Source organism: Hemitrygon akajei, unplaced genomic scaffold, assembly GCF_048418815.1.
Source record: "Hemitrygon akajei unplaced genomic scaffold, sHemAka1.3 Scf000077, whole genome shotgun sequence".
Lineage (NCBI taxonomy): Eukaryota > Metazoa > Chordata > Chondrichthyes > Myliobatiformes > Dasyatidae > Hemitrygon > Hemitrygon akajei.
The window spans coordinates 1456095-1477670 of NW_027331963.1; the positions used below are offsets into that span (position 1 = coordinate 1456095).

The 21576-nt window shown below is 43.0% G+C and overlaps 1 protein-coding gene across 3 annotated transcripts in view; it reads left to right on the forward strand.

The window, feature by feature from the left end:
* Positions 1-6852: 6852 nt before the first annotated feature.
* Positions 6853-21576, forward strand: part of LOC140722439 (uncharacterized) — a 32879-nt gene continuing 18155 nt past the window's right edge. The window contains exons 1-3 of one of the 3 annotated variants that reach the window (XM_073037183.1): positions 6853-7015; positions 10738-10916; positions 12691-12865. The gene's annotated coding sequence lies outside the window, so the exon portion shown is untranslated. The remainder of the gene's footprint in view (positions 7016-10737; positions 10917-12690; positions 12866-21576) is intronic. The other 2 variants (XM_073037181.1, XM_073037182.1) reach the window with 2 other exon arrangements.

Below are 21576 nucleotides of genomic sequence, written 5' to 3' on the forward strand. Positions count from 1 at the left end.
CCTTTATCCATTCGAAAACTTCTTTTTCTTTGGAATATTTCTGTCTTGCACTTTCCTCACTTCTCACATAAACTCCAGCCACTGCTGCTCTGCCGTCCTTCCTGCTAGTGTCCCTTTCCAGTCAACCTTGGCCAGTTCCTCTCTCATGCCACTGTAATTTCCTTTACTCCACTGAAATACTGACACATCTGATTTTGGCTTCTCTTTCTCAAATTTCACAGTGAACTCAATCATGTTGTCATCAATAAGGGTCCCTTCACTTCCATCTCTCTAATTACCTCTGTTTCATTACACAATACCCAATCCAGTACAGACAATCCCCTAGTGGGCTCAACAACAAGCTGTTCTAAAAAGCCGTCTCGTAGACATTCTAGAAATTCTCTCTCTTGAGATCCATTGCCGACCTGATTTTCCCAATCCACTCTTCCAGTAGCGATCTGATATTCCCAATGATTTTCCTTGATTTTGACCCCTTGTCAAAATTTCTGCTACTGTCAATAGATCAGCGAGTAAAAGACGACCTGATTTCCAAAAGGCATAAGGTTAGAGATGACACATTTCTTTAATATTTAAGGAAGATTACATTTTTATTTCAATCTATTACAGCTTCAAAATAACAACAAAAGGAAAAGGGCCAGAAGCAAATGTTTAGGCACCCTACATGTTCAGTAGCACCCCCTTTGGCAAGTATCACAGCTTGTAGACACTTTTTGTAGCCAGCCAAGAGTCTTTCAATTCTTGTTTGGGCAGATTTCTGGGTTCAGACATTAGTAGCAATGTACTTACTGTGGAAATTACAAATCACAATATTATTAGAATCACAGAGCCAAGCAGCAATGAAACAGGCCCATCAGCCCTTCTAGTCAATGCCGACCTGTTTTTGTTGTTACTGCCCATTTCCAGCTACCTGCACCAGAGCCTCCATACACTTCCCATCCACGTCCTCACCCAAATTCCTCTTTAGTGTCTAAATCAAACCCACATCCTCCAAATCCACAAGCAGCTCATTCTACACTCTCACCAACCTCCGAGTGAAGAATTCCCCTTCAGATTCCCCTCAGATAATTCACTTTCACCCTGAACTTATGTCCAATGTCAGGGTGAGAGGGAGGACGGTGCAGAGAGGGAAGACAGTAAGGGGAGGGGTGGTCGAGTGCGGAGAGGGAAACAGAGCGAAGTGTTTATACTTAATATTTTTGAGAAAAACTAATTGTTTGAACTTGCTGCAAACCTACTCCCCATATCCTGTATATTCTTAACCAGATTATTGATCGAGATGACAAGTAGCAATGGTTGATGTTCAAAGTATATTTTATTATCAGAGTACATAAATTTTATATAGTCACATACCATATAAAACCCTGAGATAGTTTTTCCTACAGGAAGACTTAGCAAATCTTTAGAATAATAACAGGATCAATGAAAGATCAAGTAGAGCACAGAATTCAATCAACTGTGCAAATGCAAATATAATTAAATATCAATGAATAATGAGAGCAATGGGGTGTAACCCTGGGGAAACTCACTAGGCCAGGGCCTCGAGTCCAATAAATAGCTTCCCACCATCACTCTCTGCTTCCTACCATCAAGACAACTGTGTATCCAGTGAGCCAGCTCTCCCTGGATCCCGTGTGATCTGACTTTCCACAGCAACTTACCATGTGAACCTTATCAAAGGCCTCTCTGATGCCCAACTAGGCCACGATCCTGGGACAGAGGTGTCACCGATCCGAGGACATAGATTTAAGCAGAGGATGAAGAGGTTTAGAGGGATCTGAGGAGGAGATTTGTCACTCAGAGGGTGGTTGGAATCTGGAACACACTGCCCGAGGTGGTGGTGGAGGCAGGTCCCTTCACAACATTTACGAAGAGGATGAGCATTGAAACTGCCAAGATACAGTCGGCTGTGAACCAAGTGCTGATAAATGGGACCAGTGTAGACAGTGAGTGGATGGTCAGAACAGGTATGGCCGGCCAAAGGCCTGTTTCCGTGCTGTGTGATCCACCACTCCGGACATGCTAAATTAATGATGGTTTAACAAGGCATTGATTTCAAAACTCCACACCCCTCTCCAACCTGAAATAAACCTGACTGAACCCCTTTGTCACCACTGTGAGTATCAGTTTCTGTCAAGGTAGCATAGAGATTGGTCACTTCTGCTAAACAACTGGCAATTGATGAAGTTTCTGTGTCTTCTTCCATTAATGTCGCTGCCTTACAGCAAAACTAACCCTCTCACTGTGTCAGAATCAGTGATTAAATCAGACTCCAAACACTGTGCTTTCATCCCTGCACGTTATAACTGGAACCATCTCACTGAGGGTCTGATGGAGACATGTGATCACATCTCCCCTGCTTCTGACATTTCAAATACCCTCAGAATGGTTTTCTGATTCAGTCTGAAGGTTATGGTACATTCAGCTCGTCGTCAGACCTGACAAACCATGTCCTCCCACAGCTGGTTCCACCTGTTGGTGTGTCCTCTTTCCTCCACCTCCAGGGAAGCTGCATCTCCACACAAACTCCTCACTTGAGACGACTGTCTGTACCCGTGACACAGGAAATCACATCACTGTCACTCTCCTGATACCGTGTCTGACCTGCTCACCTCCGGGTATCCTCCCTCAACAAGCCTCTTCCTCAGTCACCATCTGTGAGATTATATAAAAACACAATCACTGTAAAACGATCTGTCAGGCAGCTCCTGTACCCTTCCACCCCGGACGATGGTTTGCTGATTAAAACTCTCTCTCCTCAGCCCTTCCCTATCCCCTTTCCTTTTGCAAACTCCAGATATGCCAGCTGATCCGAATCCACTGTGAGGACATTTATATCTCACAGGAGGATGTAGAACCCCGTGTTGTTCTCTGATACAGAGGTCACTGACACCCCACCGCCATCCCAACAGCCCATGACGGTGACAGCTCTTCCAGACACTGGGGCTTTGTAACAAACACAATGTTAACAGCAAGATTAGACAGCGTTAAAATTGAAGAGAATTGCTGCTTCCTAAAAGGACATGCGAGCGTCCGATACAACGGAGCAGATCCTCCCCTGTTTACAACTTTATTTGACCCGGAACACGGAAGGTCCGATCATCCAACTCTCTCACAACAGCAACCCCACCCTCCCCGACGACGGTCCCACACCCTTCCCTGCACTCACCCCACACCCACAGTCCACCGTAACCTCTACCCACACACACAGACAGATCCCCCTCACCCCAAACCCCTCCCAGCCTGGGAACCACAACTAACTGATCCCACAGCCCGGGCTCGGGCGCAAAGCTAAAACCGGGGCTGCGGGACCAGAGAGCCCGGAGCCTCCAGCCGTCCGGCAGAGCTCGTTCCCGGCACTTTTCATAGAAACATAGAAAACCTACAGCACGATACAGGCTCTTCGCCCCACAAAGTTGTGCTTCCTCGGCAGCCGGCCCCCGATTTCCACAAACCCGAGATCAGACCCTTCTTCACGGAAGCCTGAACAGAATAACGGCCGGTCGGCACTGCGCCTGCGTTTAGCAGGAGGTTCGCGGCAGCACCAGCCTTGGCCGGGGGTCCCTACAGAGGGAACAGTAGCCGGAGGCGGGAGGGACAACGCAGAGGTAAATCACAAACACGACGAAGTCTGCAGATGCTGGAAATTCAGAGCAACACAAACAAAATGCTGGCGGAACTCAGCCGGCCGAGCAGCATCTATTAGAGAGAAAAATCACACTCCCACCCCACCTCCAGCATAAAACAATGCAATCAGAGGTTTATGATAATTTTCAACATCAAAAGATTGCCCTGACACAAACTGATGAAATGCCTCACAAGGAAACAGAATGCTGAGCAATTCTTTTTCAATCTGGGCATAACGTGTTTCTGGATCAGATAATGAACGAGTTGCATGTGCCACTTGTAGCCATTCCTTATCATGTTATGATAATTTTCAACATCAATAGATTGCCCAGAGGGAATCGGAATGAAAATGTTTGGACACCAGGAAGTCCCGCTCGGAGCGGATAGTTCAAAGGTTAATTTATTATCAAAGCAGGTATCCGTAAACAATTCTTGAGCTTTTTTTCTTCTCCAGAAAACCACGAAACAAAGAAAGAGCATGAAAGTCGTTCAGAGAGAAAAATCAAACTCCCACCTCAACCCCCGCATCAGAAAGACAGCATCCCGATCATCAAACCCCCAAACCCCACCCCTCCCGCACAAAAGGGAATAATATCATCGACCGCCCCCCCAGAAAAAAACACCCCTACCCCGCACAACTGCGGAGGAGATGGTGTCACCAGTGTAGAGGCGGCCGCATCGGGAGCAGCGGACACAACGGGCGACCCCGGAAGATTCACAGGTGAAGTGTCGCCTCACCTGGAAGGATGTTTGGACAACGGAGAGAGTTCGGCCGTCCGGCACTTTCACTGTGACACCCCGAGCTCCACATCAAATCCGTCCAAACGAATCTGATAGATAGATAGATAGATACTTTATTCATCCCCATGGGGAAATTCAACATTTTTTTCCAATGTCCCATACACTTGTTGTAGCAAAAAAACTGGGCGAAATTTAATGACCAATAAATATAATTCCTCTCAGCGATCAGCTGTCTGAATGATTCCCTGACTCTGAGAGGAAGGGGTATCTATGGTCCACACTGTCAGGGTGTTGCGTTTACCAGGAGACAAAGACTGCAGGGACGAGAGGTTTTCTGTTGACTAATACACTGTGTGTGGACCCCGCTGGCAATTCTGGTGTTGTGACCCGAATCGAGACAAACACCACGCTGCCCATTCTACCAACAACACGGCACAGCCGGACACATAACAGGGGACTTTACATCTCACAACACTGGATTCAGTGATGAAACCCGTGATTAAGATAGATAGATAGATAGATACTTTATTCATCCCCATGGGGAAATTCAACCTTTTTTCCAATGTCCCATACACTTGTTGTAGCAAAAACTAATTACATACAATACTTAACTCAGTAAGAATATGATATGCATCTAAATTACTAACTCAAAAAGCATTAATAATAGCTTAAAAAAAAGTTCTTAAGTCCTGGCAGTTGAATTGTAAAGCCTAATGGCATTGGGGAGTATTGACCTCTTCATCCTGTCTGAGGAGCATTGCATCGATAGTAACCTGTCGCTGAAACTGCTTCGCTGTCTCTGGATGGTGCTATGTAGAGGATGTTCAGGGTTTTCCATAATTGACCGTAGCCTACTCAGCGCCCTTTGCTCAGCCACCGATGTTAAACTCTCCAGTACTTTGCCCACGACAGAGCCCGCCTTCCTTACCAGCTTATTAAGACGTGAGGCGTCCCTCTTCTTAATGCTTCCTCCCGAACACGCCACCACAAAGAAGAGGGCGCTCTCCACAACGGACCTATAGAACATCTTCAGCATCTCACTGCAGACATTGAATGACGCCAACCTTCTAAGGAAGTACAGTCGACTCTGTGCCTTCCTGCACAAGGGATCTGTGTTGGCAGTCCAGTCCAGCTTTTCGTCCAACTGTACTCCCAGATACTTGTAGGTCTTAACCTGCTCCACACATTCTCCATTAATGATCACTGGCTCCATATGAGGCCTAGATCTCCTAAAGTCCACCACCATCTCCTTGGTCTTGGTGATATTGAGACGCAGGTAGTTTGAGTTGCACCATATCACAAAGTCCTGTATCAGTTTCCTATACTCCTCCTCCTGTCCATTCTTTACACACCCCACTATGGCCGTGTCATCAGCGAACTTCTGCACATGGCAGGACTCCGAGTTATATTGGAAGTCTGATGTGAACAGGACCGGAGAGAGTACGGTTCCCTGCGGCGCTCCTGTGCTGCTGACCACCGTGTCAGACCTACAGTCTCCCAACCGCACGTACTGTGGTCTATCTGTCAAGTAGTCCACTATCCAATCCACCATGTGAGAGTCTACTCCCATCTCCATTAGTTTGTGCTTTAAGATCTTGGGCTGGATGGTGTTAAAGGCACTAGAGAAGTCAAGGAATGTGATCCTCACAGCACAACTGACCCCATCTAGGTGAGAGAGTGATTTGTGCAGCAAATACGTGATAGCATCCTCCACTCCCACCTTCTCCTCATACGCAAACTGAAGCGGATCCCGGGCGTGCCTGGTTTGTGGCCTCAGATTCTGTATTATCAGCCGCTCCATGGTCTTCATCACGTGCGACGTCAAGGCAACAGGTCTGAAGTCATTCAACTCCTTTGGTTGTGGTTTCTTCGGTACCGGGACAATACAGGATGTTTTCCACTGTCTGGGTATTCTTCTCTGATCTAGGCTCATGTTGTTGTCCCACCGAAAAATCCATTAAAGTGCTTTTAAATACGAGCGCTCCCCCACAAGTGACGTCACACAGCTCCCCCCACTCGCCTGACGTCACACATGGGCTCCCCACACCGGGATCTGCCCTGACGGACGCGGTGTGTTACGTCACCCAGGTGCTGCTGTGCTCGAGCTTTATCGGTTTAACGGCTAGGCTAATAATTAAGTGTTTATAAACATAGACTGATTTAACTGAAACCCGCACATTTCCTGTGTGGGTCTGAATTGTGTGTCGGGATGGGATGGGATGGGAATCGAAATTATAACCCTGAGAACTCTGTGACCTGGGGCTGGAGGGAAAGGGATCGGGGAAGATATGGAGGGAAAAACTAAATACGTGTCTGGTGTAAATATGGAAATAATATAGGGAAATAATGAAATAATTTGGGAAATGCGGCGATGGGTCGGGCAATATGTGAAGGGGGAGGAACAGTCACCGAGTCACGTGATCCTGTTCTACCTCAGATCGTCAGCATTTTCCGAGGCTCCGCCCACCGCCCGTGACGCAATAAGCACATTGCGCATGCTCACATTCCCGGGAACGGCAGTGTTGTTGTTTCGTTCTTTGTGAAAGCGGGACGGCGGTGAGATCGGGATCGGGAGGAGGTTCTCGCCCCCTTGGATGGGGAGCCGGAGACGGATTATTCTCTGCGGGGCAGCAGCAACAATTTCCCTTCGGTGAGTATTGAAGCCGGTCCCGAGTGCGGAGGTCTGACGTTGGGTGGTGAGTTAACTTTCCCGAACTCAAACAAGAGAAAATCTGCAGATGCTGGAAATGCGAGCAACGCGCACAAAATGCTGGAGGAACTCAGCAGACCGGGCCGAATCCAGGAAAAGAGTATAGTCGATATTACCGGCCGAAACCCTTCGGCAGGACTGGAGAATAAAAGGTGGGGGTGGGGAGGGAGAGAGAAACACAAGGTGATCGGTGAAACCTGAAGGGGGAGGGGATGAACTTTCCCGAACTGGCGGCCTCGCCTCGCTTCCTTCACAGAATCTGCCGTGGTCGGTCCGGGTTGTGAGACCTTCACACCGAACCGTATGAGATGAGCCGCCGCTCAGCCCCTGTTGTTCTGGTCCTATTAGCAGGATGAAGTAAAACATGTTTCTGTATCGTTACTGACAGAGAAATGTATAATTTGTGTTCCGTGTGTTATCTGAATGTACTTGCCTGTGATGCTGCCACAAGTCAGTGTTTCTCTGTCCCTGTACCTTCCCGTACTTGTGCACTTGGCAATAAATTCAACAGGACCTGAGAAATCTCAGTGAGATTTGATTAGTGATGATTATCTTGGCAGCTCGGTAGGTCGAATGCATGGGACAGTACACTGTTAAATGCAAAACCCTGAACAGTGTCGATGATCAGAGGGATTTTAGACTCCAAGTTCATCGCTCCCTGAAAGAGACTGCACAGATTGATCGGGTGGTTAAGAAGGCAAATGGCGTGGTTGTCTTTATCAGTTGAAGCATTGAGTTCAAAAGTCGGGAAGTTGTGTTGCAGCTTTGTAAAACTAGTTAGACCACATCTGGAGTGTTTCATACAGTTCTGGTCGCTCCCATTCTCGGAAGGATGTCGGGGCTTTGGAATGGGCGCAGAAAAGGTTTACCAGGATATTGCCTGGATTAGAGGGCCTGAGCTTTAACGGGAGGTTGGACAAAATTGTGTCGTTTTCTCCGGAGCCGTGCCGGCTGGGGTGAGACTGGATAGACGTTTATAAGATTACCAGAGGATTAGAAGCCATGTCTCAGAAAGGCAGCATCCATTATCAAGGACCTCCAGCACCCAGGGCATGTGGTTTTCTCAATGTTACCAGCAGGTAAGGAGGTACAGAAGTCTGAAGGCTCACACTCAGTAATTCAGGAACAGTTTCTTCCCCTCTGCCATCCGATTGCTAAATGGATATTGAACCCTTGAACACTACCTCACATTTAAAATATATAGTATTTGTTTGTTGTACGATTTTTAATTTATTCACAGAAACATAGAAAACCTACAGCACAATACAAGACCTTTGGCCCACAAAGTTGTGCCAACATGTCCCTACCTTAGTTATTACTATGGTTACCCATAGCCCTCTATTTTTCTAAGCTAGTATTTCTTTATTTTTCTCCAGTGTCTCCAGGTACCTATCCAAAAGACCATATTCTACCCACCTCCACCACCGTTGCCGGTAGCCAATTCCACACACTCACCACTCTCTGAGTAAAAAAAACTTATCCATAACATTTCCTCTGCAACTACTCCCCAGCACCTTAAACCTGTGCTGTCTTTTCATAACCATTTCAGACCTGGGAAAAAGTCTCTGACTATCCACACGATCAATGCCTCTCATCATCTTATACACCTCTATCAGGTCACCTCTCATCGTCCGTTGCTCCAAGTAGAAAAGGCTGAGTTCACTCAAACTATTCTAATAAGGCATGCTCCATAATCCAGGCAACATATGTGTAAATATCCTCTGCACCATTTCCATGGTTTCCACATGCTTCGTGTAGTGAGGCAACCAGAATTGAGCACAGTGGGGTGTGACCAGCATCACATATAGCTGCAACATTACCTCTCGGCTCCTAAATTCAATCCCACGATTGATGAAGGTCAATGTATCATATGCCTTCTTAACCACAGAGTCAACCTGCGTAGCAACTTTGAGTGTCCTATGGACTGGGACCCCAGGATCCCTCTGATCCTCCACACTGCCAAGAGTCTTACCATTAATGTTATATTCTGCCATCATGTTTGACCTAACAAAATGAACCACTTCACACTTATCTTGTTTGAACTCCATCTGCCACTTTTCAGCCCATTTTTGCATCCTATCAATGTCCCACTGAAACCTCTGACAGCCCTCCACACTATCCACAACTCCGCCAACCTTTGTGTCATCAGCAAATTTGCTAACCCATCCCTCCACTTCCTCATCCAGGTCATTTATCAAAATCACAAAGAGTAAAGGTCCCAGATATACTGTAAATGATTTAGTTGTTTATTTTTATTATTTTATTTTGGTTTTTTTTCCTTCTATAATATGTATTGCATTGAACTGCTGCTGCACAGTTTTCAAATTTCATGACACACACCGGTGATAATAAACCTGATTCTGATTCTGAGTGGACAGACAATCTATTTCTCCTGGGAGTTGAAATGTCTAATATATTTAAGGTGAGAGGAGATGTAAGCAGCAAGTTTGTTTCTTTACACAGAATGGTGGGTAGCTGGAAAACTCTGCCTGGGGTGGGAGACCCCCTGGTCACGTGATCCCGTTTGCCCCTCCCATTTAACAGCAGATGGGCAACAGCTGTGCATCTGTTCCTGAGGTCCTGCCCTCCGGATGATGTGACACTCACTTCGCGCATGCTCTCTGTCTCCGGCCGGGCGGTGTTTTCTTTTCCAGTCAGTGCTGAAGTGCATCATCTGTGGGATCGAGGGAAGGGTCCTCACCTCCTGGGTGGGGGAGCCAGGGGTCGGGATCACTGTCTGTGGGCCGAAGATATTGCGTTCCCATCGGTGAGTATTGAGACCGATCCCGAGCGGGGAGATCCGATGTTGACCGTGAGCCCCGAACTGAGGACCAATTACTCATTTATTTTCTGATTATCTGGGCTGGTCAAAAATGTGTCGACTTCACTTAATCTGCATTGAACGATCCAAACCTGGAGCCCAGGCTGTCTATTTCCGCAGAGCTGAAATGGGAGACCCACCAACAGGTCACATGAGGCTGTTTACCGTCGATCAGCCCTACCCTTCACTTTGTGATGCAAGATGACGTGGTGTGTGCTCAGAGTCCCCGGGTGGGTCAGGATGCTTCCTCTATGTTGTGTTGGGGGATCTGACATTGGTCACTGAGTCCCGTTAACTTCCCCCAACTCGCCACGCTTCCTGAGGCTGCTCACATTTGTCCTTGAGCTTTCTGGCTGTTGTGTCTTCTCCTGGACTGGGGTGGGTGAGAAAGGAGAACGTCCCAGGTTTTGGGGATCTTTGTTTTCACTGCCTGCTTTACCGAGGGACTGGGAAGTCTAGGGGGGAGAGTGGTTTCTGTGATGTGCATGTGGCCGAGTGGTTAAGCAATCTGAAGGTCATGAGTTTGAGCCTCAGGCCAGGCAGTGCGTTGTATCCTTGAGCATGGCACTTAACCACACATTGCTCCTGCACGTTTATAGCCCAGATGGATCAAATCACCTAATCCTGTTCCTGTGTCTTATGTATTACCATGACAGAATGATGGCTCCTTCTTATCCCATATTGTTTTGTGATGTGTGAGGGACAATAAAAGATTGTCCACTGAGATGATTATATTTGGCTTCAACGTTTAATTTTCAGTGAGTTTTGTTCTTAGTAACATTAAGCAGAAATGTTTGGTTCTCCTTTTCATTGTTATGTGCTTCATTATCTCTCTGGTTAGTGTTAGACCTGCGGTGAGAGGTTTATTGGAAGAAAAACCCCAACTGGAAGCAAACCACAGCTGAAGACGTGGGAACAGCAACAAGTGAACTGGCCCGAGGACTGAGAGCATCAACTGGAGAGAACAACTCTGAATCAGCTGACTTGGAGTTCCCAGTGAGTCAGTGAGGAGCAAGTTTGGTGAGTCTCATTTACTCAAACACTGGTCCTTTATACATTACATACCTGTATCATCAAGATGGCGGCGCGACGACGCAGGGCGCAGCGGCCACTCCAGTAAGGAATATCCGTTATCTGTAAGTAGGGGCCGTGCACAATCCTGATTTGATTGAGACGGATGTGTGAAGCACGGAGGAACATCTGGCGAAACTTCTGACATGCCTGTGCTGCTGACGCTGCTACTGAGCGATCGGAGAGATCTCCAGAGAGGAAGGCCCCGAATCCTCGGCTTTGCCTGTTGCTTGGTGGCCGGAGCCGGGGTTGAAGCACTCGGCAGAGATGGTGCTCGGTGCTCGGTGTCGGAGGGCTGGTCGGAGGCACGAAGTTGTCGGAAGTTTTCGGACGGACTCACAGTTGGCTGTGCTCGGGTGCTTCCAGAGGCTGCATCGGGAAGTTTTGCCACGTTGGAGGTTTCTTCCTTCTGCCATCTGCGTGAGATGATGGGCTATCTGGGACTTTGAGACTTTTTTTTTACCGTGCCCATGGTCTGCTCTTATCAAATTATGGTATTGCTTTGCACTGTTGTAACTGTATGTTATAATTATGTGGTTTTTTTGGTCAGTTAGTCTTGGTCTGTCTTGTGTTTATGTGATATCATACTGGAGGAACATTGAATTTCCCCTTGGGGATGAATAAAGTATCTATCTATCTACAATAGAAGGTGGGAAATAGTTGGTGAGACTGAATGTGCCCAGAAGAACCATTTATGACTCTGTCAGACACAGTTGCAATCACACCAGGTCTGGTAATGTGCTTCCAGCAGCCCAGCCCTTTAAAATCACTCGCATTTTGTGGAAGTCAAATCTGGATAAAGTGGTGGAAATCGGGCAGAATCTCAAGTTGCTGGAGATCTGCACTAAAAACTGAAAATGAAGTCATCCTGACAAAATGTTATTAACCTGAATTGTAAAGATTGTTCCTCTCCCCACAGCTGTTCCTTACATGCTGAGAAGTTTGGTAATTCCATTTTCTTTTTATTATATTCACTCTGGATTGGTTTATGTTTCCTGAAATGTACCGGTTTTAATGTGGTAGTGGAAATGGCTCACTCTGTGATAGTTGAACAATAAAGTAACCACAACTTTTCCCTGCAAATTACCTTGGAGCCAATTAGTTTGTTATTCCTAGAAATGTGTTCAGTACAGTTGTTGTGAACAAGGTTTACAGAATAATCTCAGGAATGTTCGGCGTTATGTATCAGGAGCATTTGATTGTTTTGGACCTGTGCTCAATGGAGTTCGGAGGGACGGTGGGGGTGGTGGGGGGATGTTTGGTTAAGTAAACCTACCAAATGCTGAAAAGAGTGGATACAGTGGACATGGAGAGCATGTTTCCATTAGACTGTGATCTGACAGCAAAGTCTCGGAATAAAGAAGCTTCCCTTTAAAACTGAGTGGAGAAAAAAATTTGGCCAGAAGATGTCTGATCTGTGGAATTTGTTGCCACAGAGGTTGGTTGAAGCTGCCATTTGGGTATATTTATGACAGAGATTAACATATTGATGATTGCTGAACAGCTCAGGGTTGCAGGAGGAAGGCAGGAATATGGTGTTGGAATGAAAATCAGCTGTGGTTAAATGGTGGGGCAGACCAGATGGATTGAATCACCTAATTCTGTTCCTGACTGCATGATGGCTGCTCCTTATCCCATATTGTTTTGTTCTTAGTAACATTAACCAGAAATGTTTGGTTCTCCTTTTTATTGTTATTGTACTTCATTGTCTCTCTGGTTAAAGTTAGACCTGCGGTGTGAGGTTCATTGGAAGAAAAACACCAACAAGAAGCAAACCACGGCTGAAGACGAGGGAACAGCAACAAGTGAACCAGCCTGAGGACTGAGAGCATTAACTGGAGAGAACCCTTCTGACTCGAGACTCTGAGATTCCATTGATTCAGTCAGGAGAAAGTTTGGTGAGTCTCATTTACTCAAACACTGGTCCTTTAGACATTACATACCTGTATAAGGGAAGGTGGGATATAGTAGGAGTGAGACTGAATGTGCCCATAAGTACCAATTATGTCTCTGTCAGACCCAGTTGCAATCACTCCAGGTCTGGTAATGAACTTCTAGCAGCCCAGCCCTTTAAAACCACTCCTATTCTGTGGAAGTCAAATCCGGATAAAGTCACTCAGAGACCGTACGGTACAAACTCTTTATTCCAAGCACCCGGGGCTTACTTAGTTAGTCGCTCAAACGGGAACAGTCTGTGACAGTTCCCACCAAATCCACTAACTGACTAACAATTCCCCTTACACCACAGATATATCCATCCATATACACCCCACACAAGACAGGCTGGAGCCAAAGATATAGACAATAGGTGCAGAAGTAGACCATTCGGCCCTTCGAGCCTGCACCGCTATTTTGAGATCATGGCTGATCATCTACTATCAATACCCGGTTCCTGCCTTGTCCCCATATCCATTGATTCCCCTATCCATAAGATACCTATCCAGCTCCTTCTTGAAAGCATCCAGAGAATTGGCCTCCACTGCCTTCTGAGGCAGTGCATTCAAGACCCCCACAACTCTCTGGGAGAAGAAGTTTTTCCTTAACTCTGTCCTAAATGACCGACCACTTATTCTCAAATCATGCCCTCTCCCAGCATGTGGAACATATTTCCTGCCTCTATCTTGTCCAATCCATTAATAATCTTACATGTTGCAATCAGATCCCCTCTCAATCTCCTTAATTCCAGCGCGTACAAGCCCAGTCTCTCTAACCTCTCTGCATAAGACAGTCTGGACATCCCAGGAATTAACCTTGTGAATCTATGCTGCAGTTCCTCTACAGCCAGGATGTCCTTCCTTAACCCTGGAGACCAAAACTGTACACAATACTCCAGGTGTGGTCTCACCGGGGCCCTATACAAATGCAAGAAGATTTCCTTGCTCTTGTACTCAATTCCCTTTGTAATAAAGGCCAACATTCCATTAGCCTTCTTCACTGCCTGCTGCACTTGCTCATTGACCTTCAGTGACTGATGAACAAGGACTCCTAGATCTCTTTGTATTTCTCCCTTATCTAACTTTACACAGTTCAGATAATAATCTGTCTTCCCGTTCTTACTCCCAAAGTGGATAACCTCACACTTATTCACATTAAACGCCAACTGCCAAGTATCTGCCCACTCACCCAGCCTATCCAAGTCACCTTGAATTCTCCTAACATCCTCATCACATGTCACACTGCCACCCAGCTTAGTATCATCAGCAAACTTGCTGATGTTATTCTCAATGCCTTCATCTAAATCGTTGACGTAAATCGTAAACAGCTGTGATAGATAGATAGATAGATAGATAGATACTTTATTCATCCCCATGGGGAAATTCAACATTTTTTCCAATGTCCCATACACTTGTTGTAGCAGAAACTCATTACATACAATCCTTAACTCAGTAATAATATAATATGCATCTAAATCACTAACTCAAAAAAAGCATTAATAATAGCTTTAAAAAAAAGTTCTTAAGTCCTGGCAGTTGAATTGTAAAGTCTAATGGCATTGGGGAGTATTGACCTCTTCATCCTGACCTTTTCCAACCTTATCTACACAATCATCTACTCTAGGAATTGGATATGCATCTGTTTTCGTTACAGCATTCACCTTCCTATAGTCCGTACAAAACCTAATACTACCATCAGGTTTTGGCACCATAACACATGGCGAACTCCAATTCGAGTTGGAATGTCTAATAATATCATTCTCTAACATGTATTCAATTTCTTTCTCAGCAAGTTCACATTTTTCCATGTTCATCCTATATGGATGTTGTTTAATAGGTTTGGCATCTCCAACATCTACATCATGTGAAGCTATAGTAGTCCTTCTCGGAACATCTGGAAACAAATCCTTATACTTAAAAATCAATTCCTTCATCTGTTGTTTCTGCTCTAGCTGTAAATGTGCTAATTTCTCATCCATATTTTCCAAAATGGTCGAATTAGGTAACCTAACAGAAACAATGTTAGATTTAGAATGAAAGTCAGATGAATCATCTATCATGTTCCCAGTTAAATCCAACTCATTCTCACTAACCACAACAGTCACAGTATCAGATTGTTTCTCAAAATATGGTTTAATCATATTTATGTGGCAAAGTTGTGTTGACCTTCTACGATCTGGAGTTTTTATTACATAATCCACATCATTGATTCTAGACACAATTTCATAAGGTCCATGAAATCTAGCTTGTAAAGGATTTGTCTGCACTGGGAAAAGAACCAACACCTTATCTCCAGGCTTAAACATCCTCATCCTAGCTTCCTTATCATACCAAGTTTTCATTTTCTCCTGAGCCAACTTTAAATTTTCCTTGGCTAAACTACAAACTTTATGTAACCTGTCCTTAAATTTCAAAACATAGTCCAACAAATTAGTATGCACTTCCTTACTAATCCACTGTTCCTTCAATAAAGCTAAAGGTCCTCTAACTCTATGTCCAAACACAAGTTCAAATGGACTAAAACCTAAAGATGCCTGTACCGATTCCCTTACTGCAAATAACAGTAAGTTTATACTCTCATCCCAGTCACTTTCATTCTCCACACAATATGTCCTAATCATATTCTTGAGAGTAGAATGAAACCTCTCCAAGGCACCTTGCGATTCTGGATGGTATGCAGACGAAGTGATTTGCTTAGCTCCCAATTTATAAACTATCTGTTGAAACAATCCAGACATAAAAGTACTACCTTTATCAGTTTGTATTTCCTTAGGCAATCCAAAATAAGTAAAGAATTTTATAAGAGCCTTTGTCACAGTTTTAGCTTTTATATTCCTAAGTGGTGCTGCCTCTGGAAACCTAGACGAAGTACACATGATAGTCAACAAGTACTGATAACCAGTTTTTGTCTTTGGTAATGGACCAACACAATCTACAATAACTTTAGAAAACGGTTCACCAAATGCTGGAATAGGTTGTAATGGAGCTACTGGTGTAACCTGATTTGGTTTACCCACAATTTGACAAGTATGGCACGTCTTACAAAACATCGCCACATCTTTTCTTAGACCAGGCCAGTAAAAATGTTTTAAAATCTTGTCCACAGTTTTCCTTACCCCTTGATGTCCACCTAAAGGCACACTATGAGCTAAAGTCTAAATCTCATTCCGATAAACTTTAGGAACAACCACCTGATTAACAACATTCCATTCCTCACTTGCAGGAATTGTAGGCGACCTCCACTTCCTCATCAACACTCCTTTTTCCAAGTAATGTCCTACTGACACCTTCTCAATTTCACTACCTAGTAAAGCTTGTTCCCTTAATTTTATAATCTCAGGATCTCTATTCTGCTCTGCTATCATCTCCTTCCGAGACAGAGATAAATCTTCATAGTCAGACTTACTCCCAGAACCTTGTTCAAACAACGAAGGTAAGAAAGTCTCTGACACATCCTCAAAACTCAAATCCTGAGTTGAACAGTCATGAGTAACAACCTCATTCTGCACATCAATTTTTTTAGCCAAAGCTCTAGTCACAACACAGGAAGAATCTGTGTTAGAATTCGCCTCTGGTTCCTCTGACTCCATTGTCAAATGCACTTCAGGAAAAACTTGTCCACCTGCCAAGTCATTACCTAACAATAAAGAAATACTCTTCACAGGTAAGCTATGCTGTAATCCTACTTTAACAAATCCTGTAACTAACCCTGAATTTAAATTTACTTTATGTAAATGTACAGGCATAAAATCACTTCCAACACCTCTTATGTGATTTACCTCACCCGTATCACTCTCTTTATTAAACTTCAACACACTATCTAACATCAGTGATTGAGAAGCTCCAGTATCCCTAAGAATTTTTATTGGCACCAGAGTAGATCCTTCTTTCAAGGATACAAACCCTTCAGTTATAAAGTGATCATATCCCTTTCTAACTTGGTCAGAGTCTAACAAATCCTCATTTGTGTTTACCAAACCCTGTAACTTTACAGGTGCTTCAGTATGTTGCACACAAGCCTCTGGAACTGCTTCCTTCTCTTTCTTTTTCAATTTGAAACAGTTAGCTATTACATGGCCAGGCTTCTTACAATAGTTACAAATAAGACCAAACTGTCTTTCCTTCACAGGTTTTCCTTCCTCCTTACCTTTCTCATTAACCTCTGATTTAATTTCTGATTTACCTTGAGTCTCCATATTATTTTTCCTCTTAAAAATTCTACCCTGAGGAAATTTATTCTTATGGATTAAAACATACTCATCAGCGAATCTAGCACAGTCCTGCAATTTATCAATATCCCTCTCATTTAAGTAGGTCCTTACTTCAACAGGAATGCTTCTTTTAAATTCCTCCATCAAAATCAGCTCTTTCAATGTATCATAGTCCTCATTTACATTTTTAGAAGAAACCCATCTCTCAAAACACATAACTTTATCATAGGCAAATTCCACATAAGTCTTTTCCACAGACTTTTTCAAACTCCTGAATCTTTCCGTATACGCTTCTGGGACCAATTCGTACACTTTGAGAATATTTGTCTTCACAATATCATAATCTAATGCTTGCTCAGCAGTTAAAACTGTGTAAACTTGCTGTGCCTTGCCTTTAATCACACTCTGTAACAACACTGACCATTTATCTTTCGGCCAGTCTGACATCCGAGCAATAGTTTCAAAATGTTGAAAATATCTTTCCACTTCTGCTTCACTAAATGGAGGGACCAATTTAATTTCTTGGCTAGCAACAAACGGTTTTCTAGAATCAGAAGACTGATTCTCAGACCTTAATTTCTCCATTGCATATTCAAACTCCCTCTGCTTCTGGTCAGATTCCAATTTATAACGCTCCAACTCTGCTTTACTTTGTTCCAACCTCATTTGTTCAATTTGCAACTGTATCTCCGGATTACTTATTGGAAACGATTCTAAAATCGATTCATCAAAAACACCCGAATCCACATAGTGAGACGCGATTTTTCTCTGTATTACAGCTTTTGATGTAGACGACAAAATACCTTTAAGTTGCAATCTCTTAGCAATCTCAGATACTTCAGTTTTTTTCACCTTCGCTAACAAATCCGTGACTGGCGAATCCAGAAACTCATCAATATTCATCGTTGCCGAATACCACTCACAAGCCAATCAAACAAAAAGAATCGAGCAATCCCCGTTACCAAAACACCGACTCAAAATTCAAAAATCATTTTTAACTCAAACGATTCAATTCCGGACGTAGCCCGCATATTATGTTACGTATTCAGGCAACAATAATTATAAATGAGTTAGACAAGGGTTTTCATAACAAATAACACGTTTATTAAACACTGAAAACAAACCCCCTCAAAAGTAAACAAACTCAAACAATGACCCAAATCCAGCTGCTGGCAGCTGCTCAAACAGTTCTTAATAGCTTTGCAGTCCCAAACAGTCTTTAAAGCAGTATTGAAAAGAACACAGTTCTTTAAAGCGATATGCCGAAAGAAAACAGTTCTTTAGAACGATATGCCGAAAGTTCACAAGCTCACGGTACTTTTAAAAGGAGAGACTTTTTTTAAAGCGATGTAAATTCTCTTCCACGTCGATGTCCTTCGATTCCCAGCTTCGAATTTTCCCATGTCGAATTTTATCAAATATAACGGTTTAAAGGTACTGACCTCTTTTCCACACTATTCTCAATCTCCCGCTATTTCCAGCGGAGACTATCACGAGAATAGTAAACAAAATCCTTCCGAATGAGGATCAAACAAGGTTGAAATCAATCCACCGTCGAAAATCGATTTTCCTCGATTTGCATCTTCCAAACTTCTCTTCACTCGCCATTAGCAAAGAAACCGTTGGCTCTGACCTTTTAAACTTTAGGCATTATATAAAACTTCATTTTTAACTAAACTGCGTCATCACATTAAATCACACAGTGATATGAAGTCATCTTGGCAAATCCAGCCACGAACTGCCCCACCTGACAGGGTGGGTCTTCCTTTTATACCCTGTAGAAAAAACCTGTCACATGACCTCTACTGGCGGGAAAATGACATCACTCCACCATTACCTCATGTCCAGTATACCTTCAACCCCGGTCACGTGACAAGGGTACCACTGTCATGTGTCACGGGTACGTAACAACAGAAATATTATGAATTAGGTGAAAGATCACATAAGATTCTTGCTTAGCAGTTGAAAACAGAACAGGCTTCTAAAACAATAAATGCAATTAGAACAAGTGTAAACAAGGTTACTTATAAACCTTTAGAAATTAATGAAACTTTAAAAAAAATTTATACTGAACTATATCAATCAGAATCACAAAGTAAGATTGCTGAGATAGATAAATTTTTATCACAAATAACCCTTCCAAAATTAAATTTGGAAGAACAGAAAGGATTAGATATGCCTTTTACAATAAAAGACATTGAAGAAGCTTTAGGATCACTTCAGAGTAATAAATCCCCAGGAGAAGATGGTTTTCCTCCTGAATTTTATAAAAAATTTAAAGATTTATTAATTCCTGTTATGGAATTAACATATCAAGTGGAAAGAATGCATAAACTCCCACAATCTTTTTTAACAGCGATCATAACTGTGTTGCCAAAAAAATAGAGATCCTTTAAAACCAACATCATATAGGCCTATTTCTTTGTTGAATACAGATTATAAAATAATAGCAAAAATTTTATGTAATAGAATATCTAAATATTTACCAAAGTTAATACATATGGGTCAAACAGGTTTTATTAAAAACAGACAATCAATGGATAATATAACCCAGTTACTGAGTATAATTCATTTGGCACAAAAAAGAGAGGAAATGAGTGTGGCAGTTGCTTTGGATGCAGAAAAAGCATTTGATAGATTGGAATGGGATTTTTTATTTAAGGTATTGGAAAAATATGAGTTAGGAAAATCTTTTATATAATGGATTAAAACCTTAAATACTAATCCTCAAGCTAAAGTAGTTACAAATGGTCAGATTTCAACACCATTTTGCTTAACGAGGTCGACCAGACAAGGCTGCCCATTATCACCTGCTTTATTTGTATTGGCAATTGAACCATTAGCTGCATTAATTAGAACAGATTCAGACATTGGGGGTTTTAGAGTTAATCAAGAAGAATATAAGATTAATTTATTTGCTGATGATGAATTGACTTATTTAACAAACCCATTGCAATCTTTGCAAAGATTATCTTTTAGATTGGAAGAATATGGGAAAGTATCAGGGTATAAAGTAAATTGGGATAAAAGTGAAATTTTACCCCTTACCAAAGGAAATTATAATCAATGTTGATTAGTAACTCAATTTCAATGTTCAATAGATGGGATAAAATATTTAGGTATTAGAGTTGATAATGATGTAAAAATTTATATAACAAAATTATTTGCCATTATTAAAAAAAAATAAAAGAGGATCTTGATAACTGGATGATGTTAACAATAACATTAATAGGTAGAGTTAATGCTGTAAAAATGAATATATTTCCTGGATTGCAATATTTATTCCAAACTTTACCAATAGATAGATAGATAGATAGATAGATACTTTATTCATCCCTATGGGGAAATTGAACCTTTTTTCCAATGTCCCATACACTTGTTGTAGCAAAAACTAATTACATACAATACTTAACTCAGTAAGAACTAACTCAAAAAGCATTAATAATAGCTTATAAAAAGTTCTTAAGTCCTGGCAGTTGAATTGTAAAGCCTAATGGCATTGGGGAGTATTGACCTCTTCATCCTGTCTGAGGAGCATTGCATCGATAGTAACCTGTCGCTGAAACTGCTTCTCTGTCTTTGGATGGTGCTATGTAGTGGATGTTCAGGGTTTTCCATAATTGACCGTAGCCTACTCAGCGCCCTTCGGTCAGCCACCGATGTTAAACTCTCCAGTACTTTACCCACGACAGAGCCCGCCTTCCTTACCAGCTTATTAAGACGTGAGGTGTCCCTCTTAGATAGATAGATAGATAGATAGATAGATAGATAGATAGATACTTTATTCATCCCCATGGGGAAATTCAACATTTTTTTCCAATGTCCCATACACTTGTTGTAGCAAAAACTAATTACATACAATACTTTACTCAGTAATAATATGATATGCATCTAAATCACTAGCTCAAAAAGCATTAATAATAGCTTTAAAAAAAAGTTCTTAAGTCCTGGCAGTTGAATTGTAAAGCATAATGTCATTGGGGAGTATTGACCTCTTCATCCTGTCTGAGGAGCATTGCATCGATAGTAACCTGTCGCTGAAACTGCTTCTCTGTCTCTGGATGGTGCTATGTAGAGGATGTTCAGGGTTTTCCATAATTGACCGTAGCCTACTCAGCGCCCTTCGCTCAGCTACCGATGTTAAACTCTCCAGTACTTGTTAAACTCTCCAGTACTTTGCCCACGACAGAGCCCGCCTTCCTTACCAGCTTATTAAGACATGAGGCGTGCTTCTTCTTAATGCTTCCTCCCCAACACGCCACCACAAAGAAGAGGGCGCTCTCAACAACTGACCTATAGAACATCTTCAGCATCTCACTGCAGACATTGAATGACGCCAACCTTCTAAGGAAGTACAGTCGACTCTGTGCCTTCCTGCACAAGGCATCTGTGTTGGCAGTCCAGTCTAGCTTCTCGTCTAACTGTACTCCCAGAGACTTGTAGTTCTTAACCTGCTCCACACAT